Below are 7,137 nucleotides of genomic sequence, written 5' to 3' on the forward strand. Positions count from 1 at the left end.
CGCACCCACATACCTGGCCCAGAGACACAGAGGCAAGTCCCAGAAGACACCGCAGTGCCGGAGATCTCTCTGGGCCCCATACCAACCTAATATCACAGGGCACCCCGGATGGAGCAGGTGCAGTCTCCCCACCTGCTCCAGATGGAGTCCCGGTGACCAAGAGCTTCCACAAGCAGGGCCCAGGTTTGCAGGTTCCAGGACTAAATCTCCAGGCCGCTTGGCGGCAGAGGAACTGGGCTGTCCCTCACCGAGTCACCACCTGCCCGGAAGACTGGCTGTCACGCCCACAATTTGCCTCTGGACGTCGTCTTAGCACACCAACAGCCCTGGCCCAGGGGCTCCCAACTGAATCCAAAACGGATTGGTGCCTACAGAGATGTCTCTGGACCCCAAGCATTTACGATCTCGAAATTGACATTCACGGTCGTGGCCACGCGAGATCTCGGGCTATTCCAAAGGAGCTCTGGAAAATATATTATCTAGCGTCTGCCCCAGCAGACAGACTTGACCGATTCTGGGTCATCGATCGGAAACGCGTGGAATATCCTGCAGGGACATTTTTGTTGCACTTTATACCAGGCTGCTGGAAGTCTACCAGCCGACTGCATCTGTGCCTTTCGCTTTCTTTCTTGTGAGCTAACTTGCTGTCCATATTCAATGTCGACCCCTTTGAGTATGCAGAAAAACATGTTTCGATAATGGCCAAGACTCAGAGACTATAAAATCCAGATCCCGGACGAGAACAGTGCAGTCTCTGCCCCCGCGCCTGGGTGTTCCTTCCCGGAGTCCCTTGGAGGGGAGCGGGTTGAGCTTTCCTCCCCGCACCGACCAGGGCTACAGCAGCCGAAGACCTCCAGGACCAGCCACCACCATGCTGAGACCACTCTCCGCACACATGAAGGTACTGGCAGAGGGACAAAGCCACGCGGGTTCCGGGGCCGAGACTTCCAAGCCTACTCGAATTGGAGTCGAGCATCTTCCACCCAGATCCTCCAAATTCCAGTAGGCGGGGGTCACACCCACCACCTGGCCCCCTGGCGCCGTGTAATCCCATCAGCGGCCAAGACTCAGAGACTATAAAATCCAGATCCCGGAACCGCGCGGCCGCATTCGCGGCCTCGCGACATCTTAACAGAACTTTTTTTTTTAAGACATCTTATTGTCTTATTTCTACTTTGGACAAACTTGCAGGCTATCGAATGTAGCCTGCCCACAGGGTAGAGTCTGGCAAACTCCCCGTGGCGTACCAAATATGCCAAATACCAGTAATAATGATGGGTCTCATTCTCCTAAATAGCCTTGAATATAATCTCAGGGCTAGGATGAAAGAGACGTTACTGGGGCCTGCTCGAGACAATCGACGAATAACAGGATGATGAAATGAAATGAAATGAAATGAAATAAACATGAATGTTTTCTTATAAAAAAAATCATGTGTAGTCACATTGGCATCATCCAAGACAGTTAAACGTTTCTAAGTTCTGGAAGACACCAAATCCATTCGGACACACAGGCCTGAGAGAATGTTCTAGAAATCTTGTTTCTCGTAGCTGAAAGAACAGGGAACAAAACCAATGTCCAGCCCAAGGAAAGTCGATCTGGTCGTTTCCCCCAGGGCAATGTTACGCAGCCGTGAAAACGCATGCCAGTAAATGCAGTGCAAGGCTAGGGAGGAAGAAAGGCAGGGAGGGGCTGGGTAGTCCAGAGTCCCAGCGGGTCCCTCCGTGTCGGACCTCCTCCGTCTGATTGGCTGTCGCCCGGACCCTCGGTAACGCCGCGTTTGCTACCAGAGAGCAGAAATGAGTCGGCTGCCACCTTAGCAGAAACAGCCAGGGGAGGGCAGACGGACAGACGTGAGCGGCCAGGACACTGTCTGGGGCTCTGGGGTTGTGGAGGTCCTTGGGGGGCTGCCCCCATAGCTGCTGCTGTTGGGCGCATTCAAGATCAGCCCGGAAGGAGGAGCTGTCACGCAGCCGTGGTCTCGTGGTCAGCCCCCTCGCCCACGCGAGCCGGAGGTGGGTCACTGCAGCGCCTCTCGGGCCTGTGCCCTGCAGAGCTCTGCCCGTCTCCCTGTGGGCTCTGGTCGCATCTCAAGGTCTTCTGGGCCACTGTGTGCTGACTTGGTAGGATTACGGCTGATTTCTCCTTTCTCCCTTGCCACAAGGAGCCTAGGTTTATCGGGGCACACCCATCACTCACAGTGCTCCCGAGTCACTCCCATTCCTTTGTTTATCTGACCCCACTTCCATGCTCTCCTCCCCAACCAGTCAATCAGTTTTTCCTCTAATCAGACTTTGTTCATTTGTAAGTTCAGATCCTTCTGGGACACTGAAATTGTATTGTAAGCTAATATTGCCTTTCTCCTCCCCTTATGTCTTTTGAATAGTTTACTTGAAAGCAAATTCCTTTTTGTATAGATAGAGGAAGATGATCACAACCATCCTGTTGTTCGTCGATTGCCTCGAGCAGGCCCCAGTAACGTCTCCTTCGTTCTAGCCCTGAGATTTTTTAAAAAGTGCCATATTCAAGGCGCTTTCAGGGTTAGGAGAATGAGACCCATCGTTGTTACTGGTATTTGGCATATTGGGTGCGCCACGGGGAGTTTGCCAGACTCGGCTGTGTGGGCAGGTTACATTCGGTAGCCTGCCAGTTTGTCCAAAGTAGGAACGAGATGATAAGATGCCGCGTGGCCGCAAATGGGTAGTATCTGTTCTTATCAGTTTAATATCTGATATGTCCTCTCTCCGAGGACAATACATTAAATGGATTTTTGCGACTGCTAATATTATGCTTTTGTAACTTAGGATTTAATTGGCTTTGCACATTATTCACCCCCAGGCATCTGCTTTCTCAACTTTAGCCTCAGTTGCCCTCCTTCCTAGCACCCCAAAGGGAGGGTCCCGACGAGGGACTGAATGGACCCAGGGCAAGCTGTGAGCGACCCTGTCGTCGAAATGGGCCTGGCCAAAGTGCCACGATTCTTAACTATAAGAGTTTGATCACAGACAAATATTGTCGTGATCCAAAAGTAACGACGAGACTAGGACCCTGCTAGGGACAGGAAAGACTATCTGGCCTGAGCACTGCAGTCTGAGATCGAGAGGGCCCTAGGAGAGCAATTCTACAAGCTTAATGTATTTCTGTGTGCATACAAAATGATTAATATTAGGAGTGCTTATACGTTTGTTGGACAAGGAGAGGAGAAACACACCCAGGGGATTCGGCTCTGGGGTGGGTTGCTCTGCTGAGGGAGTATCTGTCCTGGAAGCGGCTTTCCCCGAGGGAAAGAACTTGACCCCTATTGATCGTGACCACACGCATGTGTGAGCCCCAACCCCTCATACGTTGGGATTTAAGGAGACTGTAAGAGTGGGCTGGGGCATCAGGATCCAGGCTCCAGAAGAGAAGGAAGATGAAGGGGGTCGAGGAGGAGAATGACGTAGCATGGCGGAGGAAGAGGCAGGAGGAGAGGCGGAGAGGAACGGAGATGGGCAGGGAATAAGCTGCAACGGACACCAACCGCCTGGCCCTCGTGTCCCTCTTCCGCCCGCCCATCCCATCGCCCTCCCCGGGGTGGGGAACCGGCCTGAGACTCCCGAACGCGGGCGGCGGGAGAGACAGAGCCTCAGCTGTCTTCTGGAGTCTGCACAGGCTGTTGCAGGGTGGGAGATGTTTCCGGCTCCGTTTTCCTGCGTGGCCATGCAGTTCCGCAGCTCCACTTGCTGCAGTGGCTGTCCCTGGACTGCCTGACGGGGGAGACTGGCCGGTCACTGTCCGCTCGAGCCTCTTGGCCCAGGCTCCCCCAAGCCTCCGCCCCTGACTGTCCGGGACCCAGGGCGGCTTCCCGAGCTCCTTCCCAGCCTCCCTGCCCCGCGTCCCAGGCTGAGCGCTTCGGGGCCACCCCTGGCGGTGCCTAAGCCCGCGCAGTTTAAACAAATTCCGTGGGGCTCTGGCTGGCCGAAGGGGGCCTGAGCGCGATTCTGCTCCCTTGGGACAGGCGGGGAGCTCGGAGGCTGCTGGGACGGAGCACTGCGGTGAAGAGTCCCCCAGACACCAGGGCCGGGAAGTCAAAAGCCCGACCCACAGCGGGAGACTCGCAGCCTGTGACAGCAGCCATGTCCCAAGGGGCTGTGGGGACCACGGCTGACCCCGACTGTGCGGGGTGGGGGGTGGGTCTTGCCTTCTGCGTGTCCAGCTGCTGGCAGGCTCGCTGGCTCCTGCGCAGGTCGGCGTCCAGCTTCGCCTCGTCCTGCTTCGTCTTGAGGCGCAATCTGGGCGAGAGGGCAGAGTCCGCCGCGGCCCCCTCCGGCGCCCCGGGGTCCCTTGGCCGCGGCCCCTCCCGCACCCCTGGGCCCTGGGCTCCGGCGGGCCGGGCGAGCCGGGGGGCTGCGCGCAGGAAGCCCCACGCCTCCGAGGGAACCGCCCCCAGCTCCACCCTCGGTTCTCTTCTCCCCAGACCCAGAACCGCACCGGAACTGCTCGGCGGCGCGCTCCGCGGCCAGGCTCTGCAGCCGCGCCCACCGCAGCGCGCGCTCCCGCCTCTGCGCCGCTCTCCGCTTCAGCAGCGCCTCGTGGCCCACGCCGCTCTTCCCTGCTCGACACAGAACTCCGTGAGCCCCGCCCGCCCTCCGGCCGGCAGGCGAGGTCTCTCGCCGGGAAGGAGGACACGAAATGACACCCGAGGCTTCTTTTCGGCTGGGGCTTTCTGAGTCCCACCGGCGATGCTCAGGGGTTCCCCCTGGCTCTGCGCTCAGGAATCACTCCGGACGGTGCTGGGGGACCATAAGGGATGCAGGGGACTGTGTGCAAGGCGAGAGCCCAACCTGCTGTGCTATCGCTCCAGTCCGACTCTTGAGTTTATTTTTACTAGAACCCAAATGCACAGTCTGATTTTTCCCAAGCTCACGATCTGCTCAAACAAGGCAGCAATACCACACAGACTCTTTGTTTTATTTTGGGCCACACCCAGCAGTGCTCAGGGCTTACTCCTGGCTCTGCGCTTAGGGGTCACTCCTGGTGAGACTTGGGGACCTCATGGGGTGTCAGAGACCAAATCTGGTCAGACGTGTGTAAAGCAAGCACCTGACCAGCTACACTAACCTCAGACACGTCCCCGAGGCGGTTCTATGGCACAAGATCGGCGACGACACCACGTTCGAGGAAAGGCATCTGTTTGGCAAACACACGTCAAGGCAAAGTGGAACAGCCGAGACGCTCGAAAAGGATCACCTACCGGTTTTGACATTAAGAGGAATCGGTTCAACAATCCCAGCACCTGAAAGACAAAGCAGAACGCGCGACTTTATACCGCCCACGGGGAAGCCCCGTTGCTCGAGTGCTGTCACGATGCGGATCCCAACACAAACCCTCAGCTGCCAACTCGCTCTTTGCACGCAAGCACGCAGCCCCACCAGCTCCTGAGGACCCCGCGGTCCCCAGGCCGGATCCCTGCTCCTCCGCCCCAGCCCCGTGCGCATCCACAGGATCAGCAAAGGGCGGCTACGACACGCACTCCTGTGGCAGTGACTTCGAGCCCCGGGGGAATTTCTCGGAGACTGCACCCAGAGGAGGGCGGGGAGGGCGGGGGACCCAGGTCAGAGTTTAACGGCAAAACCGAGACATCACACCTCCAAGGCGACACCACTGCCCGGGGGAGGAGAAAATGAGCCCGGTGCCAAGAGAAAGGAGGGAAATGCAGCGCCAGGGGTAATTCCTGAGTGCAGAGCCAGGAGGGACCCCTGAGCATCCCAGGTGGGACCCCCCCAAATAAATAGCACTGTCCTCCCGTTGTTCATCAATTTGCTCGAGCGGGCCCAGTAACGTCTCCATCATGAGACTTGTTGTTACTGTGTTTGGCATATCGAATACGTCACGGGTAGCGTGCCAGGCTCTGCCGTGCGGGCGAGATACTCTCGGTAGTTTGCGGGGCTCTCCGCGAGGGTTGGAGGAAACGAACCCCGCTCTGCTGGGCTGGCCACTTGCAAGGCAAACACCCTACCGCTGTGCTATCGCTCCAGCCCGCTAAATAAATAAATAAATGCTTTGATTTCAGTAATTGATTAGAAATTGCGACTTAACATACCCAAGTAGAAAAGTTTAAAAAAAATAAAAAAGACACAAGGAGAGTCAAAACAGAAAGAAATTATGCCAGTGGCTGAGGGCGTAACCCAATCAGGGCTCACGGGCTGTGATAGGGAAAACCACTGAATGTGAACGGAAGTCGCAGTGGGGGTGCTCAGGGCTTGGGGCGTCTGCTCGTCTCCTCGGAGGGTGAGTCGGGCCCTCGGCCCTCCTGCACGATGGAGACGGAACTGGTGCCCGCTCGAGCAAATCGCTGACCAGCGGGAGGACAGTGACAGTGACAGTGACAGTGCATATGTGTGTGTGCGCGCGCGGGCGCGCACTCCGGGCACTTGTCCAGGTTTCCAGCCAGGGGGGACCTGAGGCTGCGCCCGGATTCGCCGGCGGCCTGTGTCCGGGGCGGAACTGGTGCCCGCTCGCTCAAGCAAATCCGTGACCAGCAGGAGGACAGTGAAAGTGACAGTGTATATGCGTGTGTGTGTGCGCGCGCGCGCTCTCCGGCCACTTTCTGAGGCTGCGCCCGGATTCGCGGGCGGCCTGTGTCCGGGGCGGAGCCCGCGGGGAAAACGAAACCACGCGCGGGGTGGGAGGGATTCGGACAGACTCGGCCGCGGGCGCACCGGGACGGACCGGGACCGAGGAGACGGGCGCGCGGGCGCGGCCGGGCACAGACGGGGCCGGGGGCATCGGGGGCGCGCGCTGCGGGCCCGGGTCTCGCCGGGTAAGCGGGGCCAGCGGGCCGGGCACGGCGGGGGGGACACAGACGGGGCCCGGGGCGGCCAGGCAGGCCGCGGGCGCGGGCGGGGCGGATCTGGGTGCCCACCGGGAGGGCGGGGGGTCGGCGGGGAGCAGCCCGCGGTCGGGGCGGTTTGGGGTCCGGGGGGTCGCGCGGGGCATCGCGGGGGGCAGGGCGTGACCCGGACGCGCGGGGAGCTGCGGGGGGCGGTCAGGGCGCGCTGGGGACCCGGGGCGCTGTCCCGGGCCGAAGGGGCGCGGGGTCCCGCGGGAGCGACCCGGGCCTGGGGGCGGCCTCCGGGGCGGCGTCCGGCGTCCCGG

At 59.2% G+C, this 7,137-nt stretch overlaps 1 pseudogene; it reads left to right on the top strand.

The window, feature by feature from the left end:
- The first annotated feature begins 2,674 nt into the window (after positions 1 to 2,674).
- On the top strand, positions 2,675 to 2,848 carry LOC130038532 (uncharacterized; annotated as a pseudogene).
- The last annotated feature ends 4,289 nt before the right edge of the window (positions 2,849 to 7,137 follow it).

Source organism: Sorex fumeus, unplaced genomic scaffold (genome assembly GCF_029834395.1).
Source record: "Sorex fumeus unplaced genomic scaffold, SorFum_2.1 ptg000006l, whole genome shotgun sequence".
In the NCBI taxonomy this organism is placed as follows: Eukaryota; Metazoa; Chordata; class Mammalia; order Eulipotyphla; family Soricidae; genus Sorex; species Sorex fumeus.